Source organism: Oryzias latipes, chromosome 11 (genome assembly GCF_002234675.1).
Source record: "Oryzias latipes chromosome 11, ASM223467v1".
Lineage (NCBI taxonomy): Eukaryota > Metazoa > Chordata > Actinopteri > Beloniformes > Adrianichthyidae > Oryzias > Oryzias latipes.
Window position 1 is genome coordinate 27,613,010 of NC_019869.2, and position 21,694 is coordinate 27,634,703.

The window sequence follows — 21,694 nt, forward strand, 5'->3', positions numbered from 1 at the left end:
TTCCTCCACCCGCTCCAACCTGCCTGCACTCGCCTCTTCACCTCTTTTCCACACTCCCCATCCCACTGAACTGTTGACCCCAAGTACTTAAACTCCTGCACCTTCTTCACCTCAACCCCCTGTAACCTAACGCTTCTACCTTGATCCCTGTCGTTCAGACACATGTATTCTGTCTTACTACGACTGACCTTCATACCTCTTCTTTCCAGAGCAAACCTCCACCTCTCTAGCTGTTCCTCCACCTGCTCTCTACTCTCACTGCAAATTACAATGTCATCCGCAAACATCATTGTCCAGGGAGATTCCTGTCTTACCTCGTCTGTCAGCCTGTCCATCAGCATAGCAAACAAAAAAGGACTCAAAGCTGATCCTTGGTGTAGTCCCACCTCCACCTTGAACTCCTCTGTCTGACCTACAGCACATCTCACCACCGTCATACTTCTCTCATACATGTCCTGAACTACTCTGACATACTTCTCTGCCACTCCAGACGACCTCATACAGTACCACAGCTCCTCCCTCGGCACCCTGTCATACGCCTTCTCTAAATCTACGAACACACAATGCAGCTCCTTCTGACCATCTCTGTACTTTTCCATCAACATTCTCAAAGCAAAAATGGCATCAGTGGTGCTCTTACGGGGCATGAAACCATACTGCTGCTCACAAATCTCCACCTTCTTCCTAAGCCTGGCTTCCACTACTCTTTCCCACAGCTTCATTGTGTGGCTCATCAACTTTATTCCTCTATAGTTGCTGCAGTTCTGCGTGTCACCCTTGTTCTTAAAGATCGGAACCAGAACGCTTCTCCTCCATTCCTCAGGCATCTTCTCACTCTCTAAAATCCTATTGAACAACCTCGTTAGAAATTCCACTGCTATCTCTCCTAAGCACTTCCATACCTCCACAGGTAGGTCATCAGGACCAACGGCCTTTCCGCTCTTCATCCTTTTCATTTCCCCATGAATGCAGTTCACAAAGGAGGTCCCCACAGTGTTTTTGGTCAGAAACGCATCTTCAAAATATCCACTGAGCCTAAAAGAACAGAAAAGTTTACATAAGAAAAACATTTATACCATCAAAAATGTAGGTGGAAAAGAATTTTACACACCCCAGTTGGCTCTCAAAACAGTACATTTAGCAAGTTCCATCCACTGCTACAGCCAACATGGAGGGAGAGCATGCAGGACCCTGGAACAGATGAACCTGACAGCCTCTCCATCTCAAAGTTAGCAGAAGATCAGTCCAGGAACAATTTGTACATGTTGTCTCCAAATAACTGACCAGTCTGAGAGAGGAAAGGGAAAAAAACATGAGGTTCTTTTATGTATATACATACATACATGCACACATACAAGAATCAGGAATCAGACATTCTGTTGGAGTGGAACTTTAAGTCCCACTCCAACAGAATTTTTAGCTATTATAAAATCGTTCCCAGCATTTTTTTAAATTACGATCATTTTGTTTTTTAAGACATTTTTCTGCAGCACAGCAGCTCATAAGAATTTCACCTTCACCTTGATTAATAAAAATGTTACATTTACTCATAAGGATACAGTTACTGACCCAGAAGGCAGATTTGTAATCATTAATATATCCATTCATAAGGACTTTTGCATCGCCAGTATCTATGGCCCTAATGTTGACGACTCTTCCTTCTTTCACAGATTCTTCACCTCACTCTCAGTTCACTCTGACTCCACAATCATTATAGGAGGAGACGTCAACCTGGTTTTGGACCCTGAACTTGACAGACTCAGCACAGCAGCACAGCAGCAAATCAGCGTACATGGCAGTCTGCAAGTATTCTAAAGCAGTACATGAATGATCTGGGTCTCTGCGACGCTTGGCGCTCATGTCATCCAAGCACTAAGGGGTTCACCTTTTTTTCTCCAGTTCATCATTCACACTCTCGTTTAGATTATTTATTAGTCAGTAACTCCCTTTTGAAAGAAATTAAAAGTTCCAACATTCATCCAATTATTATCAGTGACCATGCACCAGTTTCTGTTACTATTTCAAGGGAAGTACCCAGACCCTCGGGTTCAACCTGGAGGTTTAATACATCTCTGTTAAAAGACCAGGAATTTATTGAATTCTTTAAAAAAGAGTGGGCAACCTTCTTAGAATTCAACAATACTTCTGAAATATCACCAAGTATTCTTTGGGAAGCAAATCTAGCCACAGGGGTTGCAAGCCAGTAACTTCTGTGCCGGTCCCAAGCCCGGATAAATAGAGAGGGTTGCGTCAGGAAGGGCATCCGGCGTAAAAAATTGCCAAAATAACCATGCGAATCATCCACAACACTTTAGACATACCGGATCGGTCGAGGCCCGGGTTAACAACGACCGCCACCGATGCTGTTAACCTACAGGGTGTCGGTGGAAATTTGACTACTGTTGGTGGAAGAAAGAGGGGAGGCAGAAGGGTCCGTGGCCAGAGAGAGAAGGGAAAAGGCAGGAACATAGGTTTGAGAATAGGGACTCTTAACGTTGGCACAATGACAGGGAAAGGCAGAGAGCTGGCAGACATGATGGAGAGAAGGAAGGTAGATGTACTGTGTGTGCAGGAGACAAGGTGGAAGGGCAGCAAGGCACGTAGTATTGGAGGAGGATACAAACTGTTCTATCATGGTGTTGATAGGAAGAGAAACGGGGTAGGAGTGATTCTGAAGGGGGAGTTTGTAAACAGTGTTCTAGAGGTGAAAAGAGTCTCAGACAGGATGATGAGCCTAAAGTTAGAAATTGAAGGGGTGATGGTGAATGTAGTCAGTGGGTATGCGCCACAGGTTGGCTGTGAGTTAGAAGTGAAGGAGAGATTCTGGAGTGAGTTGGATGAGGTCATAGAGAGTTTTCCCAGAGGAGAGAGAGTTGTTATTGGAGCAGACTTTAATGGGCATGTTGGTGAGGGCAACAGAGGTGATGAGGAGGTGATGGGCAGGTTTGGTGTGAAGGAAAGGAATCTGGAGGGACAGATGGTGGTGGACTTTGCGAAGAGGATGGAAATGGCTGTAGTCAACACTTACTTCCAGAAGAGAGAGGAACATAGAGTGACATACAGAAGTGGAGGTAGGAGTACTCAGGTGGACTACATCCTATGTAGACGAGGTCATTTGAGAGAGGTTAATGACTGCAAAGTGGTGGTAGGAGAGAGTGTAGCCAGACAGCACCGCATGGTGGTGTGTAAGATGACTCTGGAGGTCAGGAAGAAGAAGAGAGGGAAAACAGAAAAGAAGACCAAGTGGTGGAAGCTACAGAATGAAGAAACTTGTGAGGAATTTAGGCAGAAGTTGAGGCAGGTCCTGGGTGGTCAGGATGAGCTTCCAGAGGACTGGGAAACTACAGCAGAGATTATCAGGGAAACAGGTAGGAAGGTGCTAGGTGTGTCATCTGGAAAGAGGAAAGACGGTAAAGAGACTTGGTGGTGGAATGAGGAAGTACAGGAATGCGTCCAGAGGAAGAGGTTGGCTAAAAGGAAGTGGGATGTAGAAAGGACTGAGGAAGGTAGACAGGAGTACAAGGAAGCGCAGCGTAAAGTGAAGAGAGAGGTGGCAAAGGCCAAACAGAAAGCTTACGATGAGCTATATGACAGGTTAGACACAAAGGAAGGAGAGAAGGACTTGTACAGGCTAGCCAGACAGAGAGACAGAGATGGGAAGGACGTGCAACAGATAAGGGTGATTAAGGACAGAGATGGAAAGGTGCTAACAACCCAAGAGAGTGTACAGAAAAGATGGAAGGAGTATTTTGAGGAGCTGATGAACGAGGAAAATGACAGGGAAAGAAGGGAGGAAGATGTGGTTGTTGTGGAGCAGGAAGTAGCAGAGATTGGAAAGGATGAGGTTAGGAAGGCTCTGAAAAGGATGAAGAGCGGAAAGGCCGTTGGTCCTGATGACGTACCTGTGGAGGTATGGAAGTGCCTAGGAGAGACAGCAGTGGAATTTCTAACAAGGTTGTTCAATAGGATTTTAGAGAGTGAGAAGATGCCTGAGGAATGGAGGAGAAGCGTTCTGGTCCCGATCTTTAAGAACAAGGGTGACACGCAGAACTGCAGCAACTATAGAGGAATAAAGTTGATGAGCCACACAATGAAGCTGTGGGAAAGAGTAGTGGAAGCCAGGCTTAGGAAGAAGGTGGAGATTTGTGAGCAGCAGTATGGTTTCATGCCCCGTAAGAGCACCACTGATGCCATTTTTGCTTTGAGAATGTTGATGGAAAAGTACAGAGAAGGTCAGAAGGAGCTGCATTGTGTGTTCGTAGATTTAGAGAAGGCGTATGACAGGGTGCCGAGGGAGGAGCTGTGGTACTGTATGAGGTCGTCTGGAGTGGCAGAAAAGTATGTCAGAGTAGTTCAGGACATGTATGAGAGAAGTATGACGGTGGTGAGATGTGCTGTAGGTCAGACAGAGGAGTTCAAGGTGGAGGTGGGACTACACCAAGGATCAGCTTTGAGTCCTTTTTTGTTTGCTATGCTGATGGACAGGCTGACAGACGAGGTAAGACAGGAATCTCCCTGGACAATGATGTTTGCGGATGACATTGTAATTTGCAGTGAGAGTAGAGAGCAGGTGGAGGAACAGCTAGAGAGGTGGAGGTTTGCTCTGGAAAGAAGAGGTATGAAGGTCAGTCGTAGTAAGACAGAATACATGTGTCTGAACGAGAGGGATCAAGGTAGAAGCGTTAGGTTACAGGGGACTGAGGTGAAGAAGGTGCAGGAGTTTAAGTACTTGGGGTCAACAGTTCAGTGTGATGGGGATTGTGGAAAAGAGGTGAAGAGGCGAGTGCAGGCAGGTTGGAGCGGTTGGAGGAAAGTGTCAGGAGTGTTGTGTGACAGAAGAGTGCCAGCAAGACTCAAAGGAAAGGTGTACAAGACAGTGGTGAGACCAGCTCTGCTCTATGGGTTAGAGACGGTAGCAGTGAGACAGAGACAAGAGGCTGAGATGGAGGTAGCGGAGATGAAGATGTTGAGGTTCTCCTTAGGAGTGACCAGGTTAGACAGGATAAGGAACGAGTACATCAGAGGGACGGCTCATGTTGCCTGTGTCAGCGACAAAGTCAGAGAAGCCAGACTGAGATGGTTTGGACATGTTCAGAGGAGGGATAGTGGATATATTGGTAGAAGGATGTTGGAGATGGAGCTGCCTGGCAGGAGGGCAAGAGGACGGCCAAAGAGGAGATACATGGATGTCTTAACAGAGGACATGAAGTTGGCTAATGTTAGGGTAGAAGATGTCCATGATAGAGTGAGGTGGAAAAGGATGATTCGCTGTGGCGACCCCTGATGGGAAAAGCCGAAAGAGAAAGAAGATTCTTTGGGAAGCAGCAAAAGCAGTCATGAGAGGGAAAATCATCTCTTATTCAACGCATAAAAAACGCAAGGAGAAAGCAGATTTATTAGAATTAGGAAATAAAATAAAAACTCTGGAGACTGCTTATGCTGCTTCTGCACAGGAACACATACTGGGCGACCTGAAAAATTTAAAGCTGCAGTTAAATGACATCATCAATAAACAAACACAATTCCAGATACAAAGGCTTCGACTGGAAAGATATGAAAAGTCAAATAAATCTGGCAAATTTCTAGCTAATCAGCTTAAAATTAATAAAGAAAAATCAACAATCACTTCTATTATGGACCAAACAGGGAATGTCACCCATGACCCGGTAAAAATTAATAATGCGTTTAAAGACTTTTATCAAAACTTATACACTCCACAGATCAATCCATCAGAACAAAGCATCAACTCATTTCTCAACAATATAAACCTGCCCAAGTTAAACGAAGATCAAATCACAAGTTTAGACTCTCCGCTCTCGTTGTCTGAGCTTCATGAAGCTCTGTCACTTATGCCTAATGGTAAAGCACCAGGACCCGACGGCTTTCCTGCAGAGTTTTATAAGGAATTCTGGGAACAACTGGCACCAACGTTTTATAAAACGGTAAAATTTATCAATGAAAGCCAATCTCTACCACCTAACATGAACCCCGCCAACATTATCCTTCTTCTAAAACCAGACAAAGACCCCACGAGTCCTTCAAGCTATCGCCCCATTTCTTTAATTAATGCAGATGTAAAAATTATCTGCAAAGCACTAGCACAGAGAATAGAAAAAGTCACTCCTCACATAATTGACTTTGATCAAACTGGATTCATCAAAGGCAGACACTCGGATGACAATGTCCGCAGACTCGTTAACATAATAGACTTTGCCACCATCAAAAACCAGGAAATGACTATACTATAGCTGGATGCTGAAAAAGCCTTTGATAGAGTAAACTGGAAGTTCCTCATTGCTGCCCTCCATAAGTTTGGGTTTGGAGAATCATTCATCAATTGGATCAAAATATTATATCACAACCCCAATGCATCAGTTAGAACTAATAAACAGACTTCCTACAGGTTTTTTCTTGGAAGAGGAACCAGACAGGGTTGCAGATGACATATTACTGTTTTTAAGTAATATACATTCTGTAAATGAAACGGCAACAATCATTAATGAATTCTCTTCTATATCAGACTATTCCATTAATTGGAATAAATCTGTTTTATTACCACTGAACAGTAATGCGGAGCAAGGACTCACAATACCAGTCAAATCAGGCAATATAAATATCTAGGTATTTATTTTTCCCCCAAAATATCAGAACTGGTGCAGCTAAACTACACCCCATTACTGAAAAACATACAGGACGATCTAACACGCTGGACCAACCTGCCTTTGTCTCTTATGGGCAAGGTAGCCACGGTAAAAATGAAAATCTTACCCAAAGTTAATTATCTCTTCTCAATGATTGCCACACAACCGCCATTAAAATGGTTCAAAACATTAGACTCATCCATATCAAGCTTTCTATGGAACAATAAACCTGCAAGAATTAGTCTAAAAACTTTAAAATCTGCAAAAAGCTGTGGAGGATTAGAATTACCTAACTTCCACAATTACTTTCTTGCAAATAGATTACAATACATCTTAAAATGGTTAAAAAATAATCCAGAAACCAACTCGTGGTTAGACTTGGAACAGGCGTTATGTGGAAAGATCAACCTGTCAGATCTTCCATTTATTAGCCAAATAGTTAAAAAACAGGATTGTTTCAAAAGTATTAATATAAATGCCACTTTAACAGCCTGGTGGGAATTTCTCAAAATATCAAAATCATCAATTCAACCGTGCAAAATGACACCCATCTGGAACAACTTGGACATCCTTATAAATAAAAAAATGATTCATTTCCCAGCTTGGCAAGCAGGGGGCATAAAACAACTAGAGCACATAATTATTGATAGAAGATTCATAACTCCCCAGGAACTTCAAGACAAACATGGAATATATAACTTCTTGGAATATCAGCAACTTAAATCAATTATTACTAAAAAGTTTAAATACAGAGACAACGATTTAAAGCTACCAGATGTAGTTACCACTCTGATCAATTTCTCAATGAATAAAACTCTCTCCAAAATATACAAACTTTTATGCAATTTAGATAACAATATTTCACTTCCAACAACAAAATGGGATGCGGATTTGAGCATCAGCACAGATGAAAGTTTTTGGTCAGAACTTTGTCTAAACACCTTTAAAATGACAAAAAGTCCAAATCTGCAGCTAATCCATTTCAAAACTCTTCACAGAATTTACTACACTGGACAGAGGATGTTCAAGATGGGTCTCAGTAACTCAGACATTTGTCAGCACTGTGACAGTAATCTACCCGACAATTACATGCATGCACTATGGTTCTGCACGCCTGTCCAGGCTCTCTGGCAGCAGGTATGTGCCGATCTATCAGTCTGGCTTAAGGTTTCAATCACAGCTTCACCGTCACTTTGTGTGCTTGGTGACATGAGTGCCATCGATGTAGAAGGAGGATTAGGCTCTATCATTTTCATAACTCTTTGCATTGCTAAAAAAACTATTTTAATAAATTGGAAAAGCAAAAAAAATATAAATATAAGTCAACACAGAAATCTGCTGCTTGATCATATCAGCTTGGAAAAAATGTCAGCCCAAAGTTCAAGTAACTTCGAAAGAATTCGGTCTCTCTGGTCTCCCATAGCTAACTCCGTGACTTAGGGGGTGGGGGGGGCATGGTCGTCGCTGCTCCTTGCCCTTCTGCCGTGGGCTGGGGTGGGGGTCGGGGCCTCCGGTGCCTGGGTGGGGCGGCCTGGGGCGCTGCGTGGTCCTCTGGGCTTGGGTGTGGGGGTGCGTGGTGGGGGGGTGGGGTGGTGGTCTGGCTTGGCTTGGGGGGGTGGTCCCTTTGCCTGTGCTGGGGGGGTTGGCGGGGGGCGCTGCTCGGGGGGGGGGGGGGCGCTGCTCGGGGGGGGGGGCCCAGCGGCGCTGGATGGGCTTCCCGTCTACACCTGGGGCTGGGATCGGCCCTTCCCTGGCTCTGGGGCGGGACGGGACAACCCTCTTGGGGCCCCCGGTCGCTCTGGGTGTCATCCGCTTCGGCTGCGGGGTCTGGGGGTGGGGTGGGGTGGGGGTCTTGTCGGCCCTGTCCTGTGGGGGGGCATTCTGGGGGAGGGGGGGGGGGCACTATTGGTACGGGGCAGGGGGGGTTGACGGGTCGGGGTCTCCGCTGAGGCCATCGGCGGTTTCCCCGCCTGTTGGCTGCCTCGGTCCCGTCGAGGCCTGACCAGAGCTCTTCTAGGGCCGGCGTTTGAGGGTGGGGGCCTGGGCTTGCTCCGGGGGGGGCCGGCGCTTTCTGGCTCCCCTCTCTCTGTGTGTGGGGGTGGTGGTGCTGGGCCTGGGGTGTCTGCGCCTCCGGGGGTGGGGCCCCGGGGCTGGGTGGGCCTGGCCCCCTTGCTGGGGGGGGGGCGGGGGACGGCTGTTTGACCACCGGGGGACAGTCTATCATCTGTCCCCAACTTACCCCCTTCCTCATATAACCTCATAATAGGGTGAGGGGGTGGGGGGCTTAGCCTGCGATGAGCCTTGGGGGGGGGTTTACTAGGCAGTGGCCCCCCTCCTGTGGTTGCCGTATGGAGTGGGCCCCCCCTCTTTCGGTTTAATTTGCACCTTAGACATGTAGGGCCCTTGGTAAGGGGGGTGCTTGGACATCACTGCCAGCAAGCAGCGGATGTCCTCCTAGCACCCTACCCACCAATTTTAACCGCACCTTAGACATTTAGGGCCCCTTGGTGGGGAGGGTGAGGGGACGTCACTGTGAGTAATCAGGAGATGTCCCCTTAGTGCCCTACCCGCCAATTTTAACCGCACCCCCCTTAGTACACACACCCCTCCCCCCTCAATATATACATCCCAACATGTATATATGGGTACTTCCCTTGAAATAGTAACAGAAACTGGTGCATGGTCACTGATAATAATTGGATGAATGTTGGAACTTTTAATTTCTTTCAAAAGGGAGTTACTGACTAATAAATAATCTAAACGAGATTGTGAATGGTGAACTGGAGAAAAAAAGGTGAACCCCTTAGTGCTTGGATGACATGAGCGCCACGCGTCGCAGAGACCCAGATCATTCATGTGCTGCTTTAGAATACTTGCAGAGCGCCATGTACGCTGGTTTGCTGCTGTGCTGAGTCTGTCAAGTTCAGGGTCCAAAACAAGGTTGACGTCTCCTCCTATAAAGATTGTGGAGTCAGAGTGAACTGAGAGTGAGGTGAAGAATCTGTGAAAGAAGGAAGAGTCGTCAAAATTAGGACCGTATACACTCGCTATACAAAAGTCCTTGTTCTGAATGGATATATTAATGATTACAAATCTGCCTTCTGGGTCAGTAACTGTATCCTTATGAGTAAATGTAACATTTTTATTAATCAAAACTGCAACCCCTCTTTGTTTGGAGTTGAAACTGGCAGAATACATAGCTGGATACTGGGAACAGCACAGGAGATGACCAGCTGATAAAGATAAATGGGTTTCCTGCAGTAAAGCTATATCTGCTTTAAGATCATCCAGGTGATTTAACACTTTCAATCTCTTTGGCCCAGAACCAAGTCCACGCACATTCCAGCTAACGATGTTAAGACTGTTCATAGGTGTTCTAACCGGGAGAGTGCAAGGCTAAATAGTGCGTGTGCCCGTCCGTGTGCGCGTGCACGCTGTGCGTACCTGCTACACTGACAAGCGCTATGCGTTGTGGGTGAACGTGTCTTGGCTATGAGCTGCATGTTACGTGCGTCCTGTGTGAGCCTAAGTGAGGTTTTTGCAGTTTATCAACGTGTGTGTGCGGGATCGCGTGTGCATGCTCTTATGCGCGCTAGTATGCGCGCGCGCCCGTTCCGTGCATAAATAAATACTCACCGTGGTTGCGTTGACTTTACCTGATTCACATATGAGAACATGGGAAGGGGGGGGGACAAGAGAAAAGAGAGAGGGAAAGAGAAAGAACAAAAAACAAAAACAACGAAACAACAACAGAAACATGAATGTGAGAGAAAGAAAAAACACTTTTCCACCTGAGAGGTGTGGATTATTGATGATCCGATTATTTCCTAGTTAAATAAGTTTGTGGGTTTCTTCTGGGCAGCGCAGATGTCAGTGCACCTCTGAAAGCCCTCAGCACAGCCAGGGTGTTACCTCTGGGTCCCGGAACAGCTTGCCGTTCACAAAAAGTTTATCAACGGCAACCACCGCACGGGCTCCAGCAGACAGGTGCTTCCTCCTCAGCGGGAAGAGGATTTTCCGCCGGCGGAGGATCTCGCCTGGAAACTGATCATTCACGCTGTAATGTGTGTCTTTCTCTTTCAGCTCTCGCCCTCTGCTTTTTACCTGCATCTTTTGTTTATAATGTTCAAATTTAGCAACAATAGGACGGGGACGCCTTCACCGTGATGCTGCGGCCTTTTAAATTTAAGATGGAAAAACGCCTCGTCATTCAACGTTTATCCTAAACAGCCAACACGTTTTTACTAAAAACCCATCTCTGGTTTCCCAAATCTAAACATTACATTTCTACAGAGAAAAGTTCAAAGCATCGCCCACCTTCCAGCTGTCCAAGAGTTCTTCAGCCGCGCGCCTTCCTGCGGGTTCATCCGGGGGTTTCCAGGGGAGTGGGGTGGGGGTGCCCGTATGACGCTGCGTTCACTGGCTTTTCGAAATACGCACTTCATGTCAATTGGGGCAAATTGTAGGCTTAAAAGCCTGTTTACTTTAGATAATATATCCTATTTAATATATCCTATTTAAAACTTTATCGAGAATAACTACAGGAAACAGTGATGAAACCTTTTTTAACAGATAAATTAGAGCACTTCATTGTAATACTATAATATATGAGATACGTAAAAAAAAATTGACAGTTAAAGAAAAAAGAATATAATAGATGCTAATATTTTATAAACTCCATCAAAATAATTGTTTCATCTCATTTATCATAATATTTATAGTTTTTTATCACACACCATTAGACTCGTAGTGTAAATAAATTAAAATGCAGAAAAATCAATTTAAAGAACTCTTTGGTCCGTCCCTGAACTCAACATTTTTCCGGTTTGTTGTCACATGTCAATCAAAGCCTGATCGCCGCAACAGCAACACGGAACGAGAAAACCTATACACGGGTCTCTAGAAATGTAAATAAAAGAAATTAATAAATCGCAACGTACCTTTTTTACGAGATTTTCCACAGGAAAAAAAAGAGAAAGGCACGTCACGTGACCCACGTCAGCCTGCATATATGAATGGAAAAGATCAGACGCTTTCAGATCCTTTGAGGAAAAGTTGAACGTAACAAACAAACAAACAACTTCATGTCTGCAATATTACGAAATAAAGGGGATATATACTGCTAGAAATGTTTTCAAAAATAAATCAGTCCATATTCACTCATATTTGACAATTTTCTGCGGAAAAAAGAGAAACATATTAGTCACGTGACCCACGCGCACGTCTGCAGATATGAATGAAAGTTAACGTTATTGTCCAACGTAACAGAGCCTTTGGGAGAAAAAGTTGAACGAAACAAGCAAACTACAAACTGTATGTCCAAAATGAAAGCATATTTTAAAAGAAAATGGTATATTTCTCACTAGAAATGTTGTCAAAATAAAAATTAGTCCTCAAAATATCTTGTTTTATGGGATATTCCACCGAAAAATGAACGTGCATCCGCCATGTTTTTTGCTCACGGCAGGCCAAACCTCCAAAGTCACGTGATCCTGAGAAGGCTCGTAGAAAATGAATAGAAAAATGAAACGTATCCGCCTCACAGTTTAAGGGGCGTTTTTGTAAAACTCTCACGCATTTCCATGTGGACAAATGTAGCTACTACACATTTTAGGATGAGACTGGGTTGTTCAACACCATCCTCCCCTATCTGCTCCAGGAAAAGCTTCTCCAGTTAAACGTGTCTGACTCCATCTGCAGGTGGATCACTGACTTCCTAATGGAGCGTAGGAAGTGTGTGCAGCTGGGGAAGACAGTGGAGATGATAGTAGACTTCAGGAAGGTCACAGCAGCTCCCTCACCCCCTCTCATCCTGACAGACTCTCCCATCACCATAGTGGACTCTGTCCGTTTCCTCGGCACCATCATCACTCAGGACCTCAAGTATTTCCTGCGGCAGTTGAAGAAAGCTAGGCTGCCGGCCCAGATGATGGTGCAGTTGTACACGGCCATCAATGAATCCATGATCACCTCCTCCATCACCATGTGGTACGCTGAAGCCACAACCAGGGACAGAAACAGACTGCAGCGTATTGTGCGCTCAGCTGAGAAGGTGATTGGCTGCAGCCTTCCATCTGTCCAGGACCTTTATGTCTCCAGAGCCTGGGGGCGTGCAGGTGGGATAGCAGCCAACTCTTCTGTACACTTAGGAATAATAATATTCAGGACTTGTCTTTTATTAACTTTAGCAGTCAGTCGCTTTACATTCGAAGGCTATTATTAGGCTACATGCTAACTGACTAGCCGATCATTGATCCTGTTATTAATTTACGTCATAGATTTACAGCAGATACCTTCACATTTCTGTCTGTGTGTGTCTCATTACATTGCATTTAAGACACGGAGGATGTTTAGAGAACAGATTTATTTATTTCAAAAAGCACAAAAGCATCCATCGTATTCACGTTCATTCACATGATGATGATCTGGTACCCCCTCAGTCATCTTGCTGCAAAAGCCGCTTCCTGCCGCTACTTCCGTGTCTCTGTGAGCATGTAGTCAGTTAGCATGTAGCCTAACAGCCTTCGAATGTAAAGCGACTGACTGCTAAAGTTAATAAAAGACAAGTCCTGAATATTATTATTCCTGTTCGACCCTAAACTACAATATCAGCTGTCTGTCAACCGACCAGCCAGTTGCCCAAATGCCGGCATACATCAAAGAGCTCTGCGGCGGAGCTAGTGGTAGCCTAGCAGGAGCTATCGTATGACAAAGCAGCCTAGTTATAAATCTTTTGATATTTTTCTTATATTCATTGAGACAGTAATAAAGTGATCATTTTTGTTTTTCATGTTCCTTTTTTGAACGAATATGGGTCACAGAGACACGGAAGTTACCGCTGAAAGCGGCTTAGTTTTGCCGGCGTACAGAGAGCATATCCGCGTGTATGACTTATGACGTGAATAATGATTGCGTTCGAACGACATAATTATTGCGTTCGCACGAGTTAATCATTTCGAGGGAACGGAATAGTATTTTGAGGGAACGCAATAGTATTTTGAGGGAACGCAATAGTATCTTGTGGGAACGGAATAGTATTTCGTGCGAACGACATTATAACCTGTGGGAACAAGATATTAATCTGTGGGAACAAGATATATTTTTATATCTTAATGTCAGGACACGGGCTCCGTATCAGACCGTGGAACAAGTGAACAAAACCATGAAGCTCAAAGACGCTGGTCTTTCTGCGGTCGGCGGATTACGGGCACTACATCTCCCATGATGCAGTAAAGTGACTGTCTTAGCGCACAATGAGTCTCTCCTCTTAACGTCTTAAAACAACGAACACACATCAAACAGTTTTTGAATCTTTTGAATTAATTTTTAATACATCTTTAAGAAAAAACAGCTGCAGCTTCCAGGGTTTTCTGCAACAATTATCACAAAAATGCATGTGAGATTGCGGAGCGGCTGTAGATCAATACAGACTGAGCTTTTTTTTTTTTTTTTTTCTTTTTTTTTTTTAATCTATTTTTTTGGATGCTGGTGTGCCGCGGGATTTTTGTCAAGGTTAAAGTGTGCCGTGGCTCAAAAAGGGTTGAAAAACACTGATCTAAGATATCACAAGGGTTACAATGGTTCAGGGTTGTGAAGCGTTTGACACATGAAACTAGTGACATCTATTGGTCAGACTACAAAATGGCTTCAGAATGGAACATAAAAGACCAGCATGTCATGAAAGAGTCATTATGTGTGTTCGGTCACAATCACAATTTCTTCAATCAGGACAGAAACTGGAAACATCACCCATGACCCAGAGGAAATAAATAACAGATTTACATAAATAAATTTTGGGCTATACAAATAAAATTGAATTGAATTGAATTCAATAGGAATTCCACTCATCACAAATCGACCCATCACAACAGATTATTAAATCATTTCCTGACAAAGTTAACTTACCAAAACTACATAAAAAACAAATTATAACCTTAGACTCATCTCTCTCAGTGGAAGAACTTCGTGAGTCTCTGCTGCAGATCCCCAATAACTAAAGCTCTGCGGCCGGACGGGTTTCCTGTAGAGTTCCTCTAGAATTCTGGAACTGTCTAGCACCAGTTTTTAATAAAATGGTTATATTTATTAAGAAACGTAACTCCTTACCAGCTAAAATGAACTCAGCTTATATTATTATTTTCTTAAAAACCAGAGAAATAGAAATACCCCACCCTGCCATCCAGCTGCTGTCCCATCTCTCTGATCAATGCTGATCTAAGAATAGTATAAAACACTTGTTAGAAGACTAGAAAAGATCACTCCCCACATAATCCACTCTGATCAAACTGGATTAATTAAAAGAAGGCATTCAAATGAAAATAGTTCAGTTTTTCAATTTCATTAAATGCTGAAAAAGCATTTGACAGGGTGAATGGAGAGTTTCTTTTTGAAGCGAATAACCTCAGCTTTCAGTTCCAAAAACAGAGGTATGTTTCAGGGTATGTCAAGTTGCCATAGCAACTCATGCTCTGAACATAACCTGGTCTGGAGCAGGTTTAGTTGAAGGTTAGTTTGTTTACAGAGAGGTGAAGCCGCATGGCGTGTCCATTTGAAGATGATTTAGTGGATGAAGAAGCTCAGATAATACTTTTTCCACCATGAGAGGGTGATAAGACCACGTATGGATATTGGAAAGATCAACCTTTTACCTTGATCTAACTTAATTATTTGCTGCAGTTAAGATAAATCAATGTTTTAGTTAAGTCAACTTAAAAATAACACATCGCAGCATAACAAATGTTACACACAGTCACATAGGGCTACGGGAACTGGATGGGTGGGGTATGCTGGCGGGGCTCACTGGGGGTGTCTCTCTCTGGGGTCGCGTCGGCGCCCGCCCTCCATCCCGGTTTTACTTGCATATTAGACACCCTGATTCATCTAGGGCCTTGTGGGCAGGGTCTGGTGGAGGGGGGCACGTTGAAACATCCGTGCTCATCTTTCACTGGTCCCCCCCACAATTTTAACTTCCACTTTAGACACACACACTACATGTTAGCAGCACACACACAGCAAATACACACCACACACAGAGGGACCCCGGAGTGGGGGGGCTCTGTGGCTTGGCAGCGGTGGGGCCTCCCACACTGGAGACCTCCTATTTTACCTGCAGCACACACACAGCACACCCACACCTCCATACATAGATGGGGTCGGGTAGGGGCGGCCGGTCACATACTTGTGTTTTATTCTTGTAAATGTGTTTTATAATTTGTTTTGCACATGCAAGGCAACCTTGGGTGCCCAGTAAGGCACCATATAATATCATTATCATTATTATTGTTATTATTATTTTTTAAAAAAAACAGCCCCCCCCCCCCAGCAATCTAAGATTAGGTTTATTATTAAAAGTTGAAGTTCATGAAAAAATACCTGCAATATACATTACAGACCAACCGTTTGGACACACATTCCCATTCATTTGAACGTGAAGGTGTGGCCATTTGTGAGTCCTGCAATAGTAATCTACCCAACAGTTACATGCATGCACTCTGGTTCTGACACCTGTCCAGGCTCTCTGGCAGCAGGTGTGTGCCGATCTATCAGTCTGGCTTATCCCTTGTGCTGCCAGATCACTGGAGAACTACAGCTAATGTGATCAGGGGGACAGGTAGGAGTGTACTTGGTGTGTAATCAGGAAAGAAAGTGGTTAAGGAGATTTGGTTTCTTAGCCTATTTGCTTCTGGACATGCCAGTAGCTATTACTCCTGGGTTCCAACCTTCATTACCCTTGTGCTATCCTAGGCACTTTAACATTGGGAGTTGGGTCATCTAGACCCACTAGACAGTGCGCTGAACCTTTTTTCTTCAATGATTTGTGATCTTCACTGGTGTCCATGGATTACATGAAATCCTCTTCACCTTTATCCAACGCTGTCATGGTAGGGAGAACACGTTAATGTAAGGCTGGGGTCAACTAGCACAAGGGTTAAGGTTTCAAACACAGCTTCACCGTCACTTTGTGTGTTTGGTGACATGAGTGCCATCGATATAGAAGGAGGATTAGCATCTATCATTTTCATAACTCTTTGAATTGCTAAAAAAAAACTGGAAAAATAAGAAAAATATTAATGTTTGTCAATACTAGAAATGTGCTGTGTGATCATATCAGCTTGGACAGACGTCAGCCCAAAGTTCAAGTAACTTTGAAAGAATTCAGTCTCTCTATTGTAACATTAAAACCTGTCCAACGCAAGAAGCCTTTAGTGCTTATCTGTTTGCTCAGCTGCTAGAAGGCACTAAATTAATGCAATTCTCTTTGAATGGCCATTGTGAGTAGGAGCAGGTCCTAATTATAAAAAGTTCAACAGGAGTGGGATTAAGACAACAGGCCAAGCTCCACCTCCTTACTGCTTATACCAAGTTTCTCCTCTGATGGAGGTGTGAGCAAGGTAAGAGTGAAAACTCAAAGTAAACTGTACACACCACTCTGCACAAATGATCCCTGACAATATAAATGACCACATCAATTGCTAAGATGTCTCAAAAATAACACTGTCAAATGAACATGGATGGTTATTCTCACTTCAATTCTAAACTGTTGTGGAATTCCATTCTGAATACACAAATATCAGCACAAACATTTGTTTGCCATTGTTTTTATCTGTGTTAACCCTGCTTAACCTTAACAGGCTGCATGGTGGCGCAGTGGTTAGCGCTCTTGCCTCACAGCAAGAAGACCTCCAGTTCAAGTCCCGGCTGGGGGACGTGAAAAACTACATCAACGGGGAACCTTTCTGTGTGGAGTTTGCATGTTCTCCCCGTGCATGCGTGGGTTCTCTCCGGGGTCTCCGGCTTCCTCCCACCATCCAAAAACATGCTTCATAGATTAATTGGTCACTCTAAATTGTCCCTAGGTGTGAGAGTGAATGGGTGTGTGTTTGTGGACGTTCTACCCTGCGACAGACTGGCAACCTGTCCAGGTTGTCCCCTGCCTTTGCCCACAAGTGGCCGGGATAGGCTCCAGCAGCCCCGTGACCCCGAAAGGGAAAAACGGTTAAGAAAATGAATGAATGAACCCTGCTTAACCTTTGGATTTAATCATCTGTTTGTTCAGGCTCTCATTCAGTTCACTGATTGTTTTGTCTCAGTTTCCATGGTGACAAATGTTTGAGAAAAAAGAATGTTGAAACGCGACATTCTGTTCTGCCGTTTTGTTCTTTCTGCTCTTCTCATTTTCTCCTTTTTCTTATATAATGAGTTCAAAATGACAGAAACATCTGCCGAAGAGCATGATGCCAAAGTTCGAAAACACACAGCTCAAAAAGTAAAGAACAGAGAAAATAGCATTTATAGCGGTGGAACCATGCTCTAATGGTACTTAGGGGCCCAAAGTGTGCCAAGAAAATATCCTCCACACCATTACACCACCAGCCTGAACCGTTGATACAAGGTTAGGATGGATCCATGCTTTCATGTCGAGTACCCTACCATCCGAATGTGGCAACAGAAATGGAGACTCATCAGACCAGACAACGTTTTTCCATCTTCTATGGTCCGGTTTTAGTGTTCCTGTGGGAATTTTAGCCTCAGTTTCCTGTTCTTAGCTGACGAGAGAGAAACCCGGTGTGGTCTCCTGCTGCAGTTTCCCATCTACCTCCAGGTTGGACAGTGTTGTGCGTTCAGAGATGCTCTTTCACAGACCTTGGTTGTGGTTATTTGAGTCACTGTTGCCTTTTTATCAGCTGGAACCAGTCTGACCATTCTCCTCTGACCTCTGACATCAACAAGACATTTCTGCCCACAGAACTGCCCTGGGACATGGACAGTATTTTAGAGAGGCAGGAGCTCAAAGTCAGGAAAGGGCAGCAAAAACACTCTTTTTGAACTTTAAACAATCTGGAAATTAAGTAAATGTTGAAATAAACTATTAATTAATAAATATTCATTTACTGTAGGTATAAGCGATACCATTGTCATTTCTTTATGTAAACAAAATATCGGCAACATGAGTTCATTCACTTTATCATAGACTTGGAAGACGTCAAAGCAATAAAACACTGGAGGCTATTTAAGTTGGCACAATGTTTTTTCCAGAAAACAAAATGAAATTTGAAAAATGCAAACATTTCAGAAAACAAAATTAATTGCCAGAAAACAAGATTAAATGTTCATAAAATTTAAACATTTCAGAAAACAAAATGAAATATAAAAAAAAAAATCAGAATACAGAATTAATTTCCAGAAAACAAAATGAAATGTTCAAAAATGAAAAACACTTCCAAACTGGGAGAGGTAGGTACTACGGGACAACGCTGATTTTATGATGACGTCTGTGTTGCAGCCAGAAAATTCCACTTTCATTTACTTAAAGTAAGGCATGGTCCATGAAAGATGTGAAAACATTTCTTGTTTTAGTTATTTACTATATTCTTTTATTTTGAAAAGACAGCGGTGTCTCCATGTTTGCAATGTGCGCATGTGCAGAATTGAGATCGCTTTGATGTGTATGCCATCACGTTTTCCTGTCTTGCTCTGGCTGCCTCAGAAGAGAGCACTAAATATAAAAATATACAAAGTCCGGGGAGAATAAAGTTGCCAAAAAGAAGACGAAGTCCTGTCTGTTTCCAAGGGTGCAACATAAATTTGGTGTTTCCGCCCGGTTGGAGTGCTTTCTGCAACGAGGCCCATTCAAAAAGACACATGAGTGACCGCCATGATGCCAGCTTTACTAGCTTAGCCTGCTAAAGTGTTCGAAGTTGTCTTGCAAAAACGAAAACGGCAAAGATAAAGACTCTGCGACCATGTCTACCAGTGTAAAGATGCCAGCTGCATGGGAAAGTGTCTATGAGGAAATAGAGGAAAAGCTAATGACGTTGTCTGTGCCGGAGTTAAACGAAGCCTGTCAATCACTTGGGGTTCCTGTCAGCAGGCGTGAGAAAGATTTACCTCATAAGCTGAGGAGACAAATCCTGCAGTTCATAGAAAGTGAAGAAGTAACATCACTTGAAGATGAGGGAATGTCTTTGCTACTTGCATTTAATGACAAGATTGATGAGCTATAAAAAAAAGACGAGAGCTCTGAGTTTCATTCAAAGAAAACGGTGTCTCAGCGCCACCCCATGGCAGAAAATGGCACTGCATCCAAAAGTGCAGTTAGAGAAAATGAGTCAGTCCCAGAGTCAAATATACCTGAAACAGTTACCATTACTGAAAAAAAACCCACATTTGTCCACCCATTTTACAGGAAGGATCTGAAAATTATAGGACAGATTGGAGAACCAAACCAAAAAGATAAATTAGGATATGCCAGTCTGGAAAGACAAGTTCAAAGAGCTCTGAAAATGGGATATGATAAAGGAGAAGTTGTGGAGGCCATCATTCAAGCCATTTCCTCAGGGACAAAACTGAAAAGCTACCTGGAGAGCAGAGTGGATTTGACCCTTCACTCTCTCAGACAAATATTGCGGACACATTACATTGAAAAAGATGCCACAGAACTTTACCACTCACTTACTCGTGCAGTGCAAGAATCCAAAGAAAATCCAATTCAGTTTTTGGTCCGAGCCATGCATTTAAGACAGCAAGTTGTAATTGCTTCAGAAAGAGCTGAGTCTGGATTGAAATACAGTTCAGAATTAATCCAAAATCAGTTCCTTCAAACAATCATTACTGGTCTTCAAGATGACATCATCCGAGCTGATTTAAAACCATATCTGCAAAACCCACTGGTAACGGATGAGGAACTTCTGGAAAGAATGACAGCTGCCATTCAGAAGCCATTCAGAATCTCTCCTCGCAAATTGCAAGTTTAAATCAGTGTCCAACACCACAAAAATTAAAAATGAGCGATCAACGAAGCTGGAAGCCCCGTCCACAAACAAGGATAAACAAACAGTGCCAAGTGACCAACCAAGAAGGAAGATGCAACAAATTTTACAAGTGTGGGAGCACAGATCATTGGGCAGCTGGTTGTCGCTCCAAAAATGTTGCAGCTTCCACCAACAAGATCGAAATTCAATCACATGCTGGAGTAAAGATGAGCCATGTGGAGGAGCTCAACCAGAGAACACCCCTTACTGGTAAGCAGCAACAAACAGCCAAGCTACTAGGGAAGAGATGTTTAGTCCGAGCCTCCCTTGGTGGCGTTGACACCACAGTGATGGGATACAGGGTCACAAGTGTCAATTGTGGGAGCACACTGGAAAAAAAAACATATCTTCCAGAAACTGAAGTGAGACCAGTTGAAGAATTGCTTGAAAAAGGAGCATTAGATCTCTCAGCTGCTAATGGAACTACAATTCCATATGAAGGATGGATTGGAGTTGATTTCACCCTGTCGCATAATGCTGTGTGTGGAAGTCGTGACAAACCAGTGCTGGTTCCAATTTTGGTAGCTCGTGGTGACCTTGAACGCCCCATCATTGGGTATGTAATAGAAAAATTGGCTCTGACTAGTGAAAAGCCCGGAGGTCAAATGTTTTCTAGTCAGATGGTGAAAAAACTTTCTTCTGCTTTGGAGGTGGGGCGAAAAACTGCTAAAGCTGTCTTATCTGTTCTAAAAAAAACAGAAACAGGAAAACAGTTCCACGACAGCAAGGTTCGGCAGGATCCCAATAATTATCCCTAAAAATAAAGTGATGGAGGTGGAATGTGGTCTGTTGCACAACAACACCCTAAATGGATCACATTTTGCATTTGAACCAAACCAAGAGGCACCATGGCCTACAGGGCTAATTATCCGAGAACAAGTGATTCAGGTGCCCCAGCAAGATAGAAGAATAAGAGTTACTGTTGAAAACACAACTGATTCTGATATCTCTCTCTGTGGTCGAACCACACTGCGGTGGTTGTATGCTGTTGATGCAGTCTACCCACTGGAGACAAAGCCCTTGGAGGATCAAAAATCCACATCACAAGACAGCTGTGCCACAACTGGAGCAGATCAAACAAACCAACTACCGAAGAAAGAGTCTTGGAATCCGCCAGTAGACCTAAGTCATCTGCCGGAAGAACAACAGCTGCAGGTAAGGAAACTGCTCAGAGATGAGTGTGATGTGTTTGCAAAGGATGAGTGGGAAACAGGACTGATTAAACACTTGGAGATGGACATC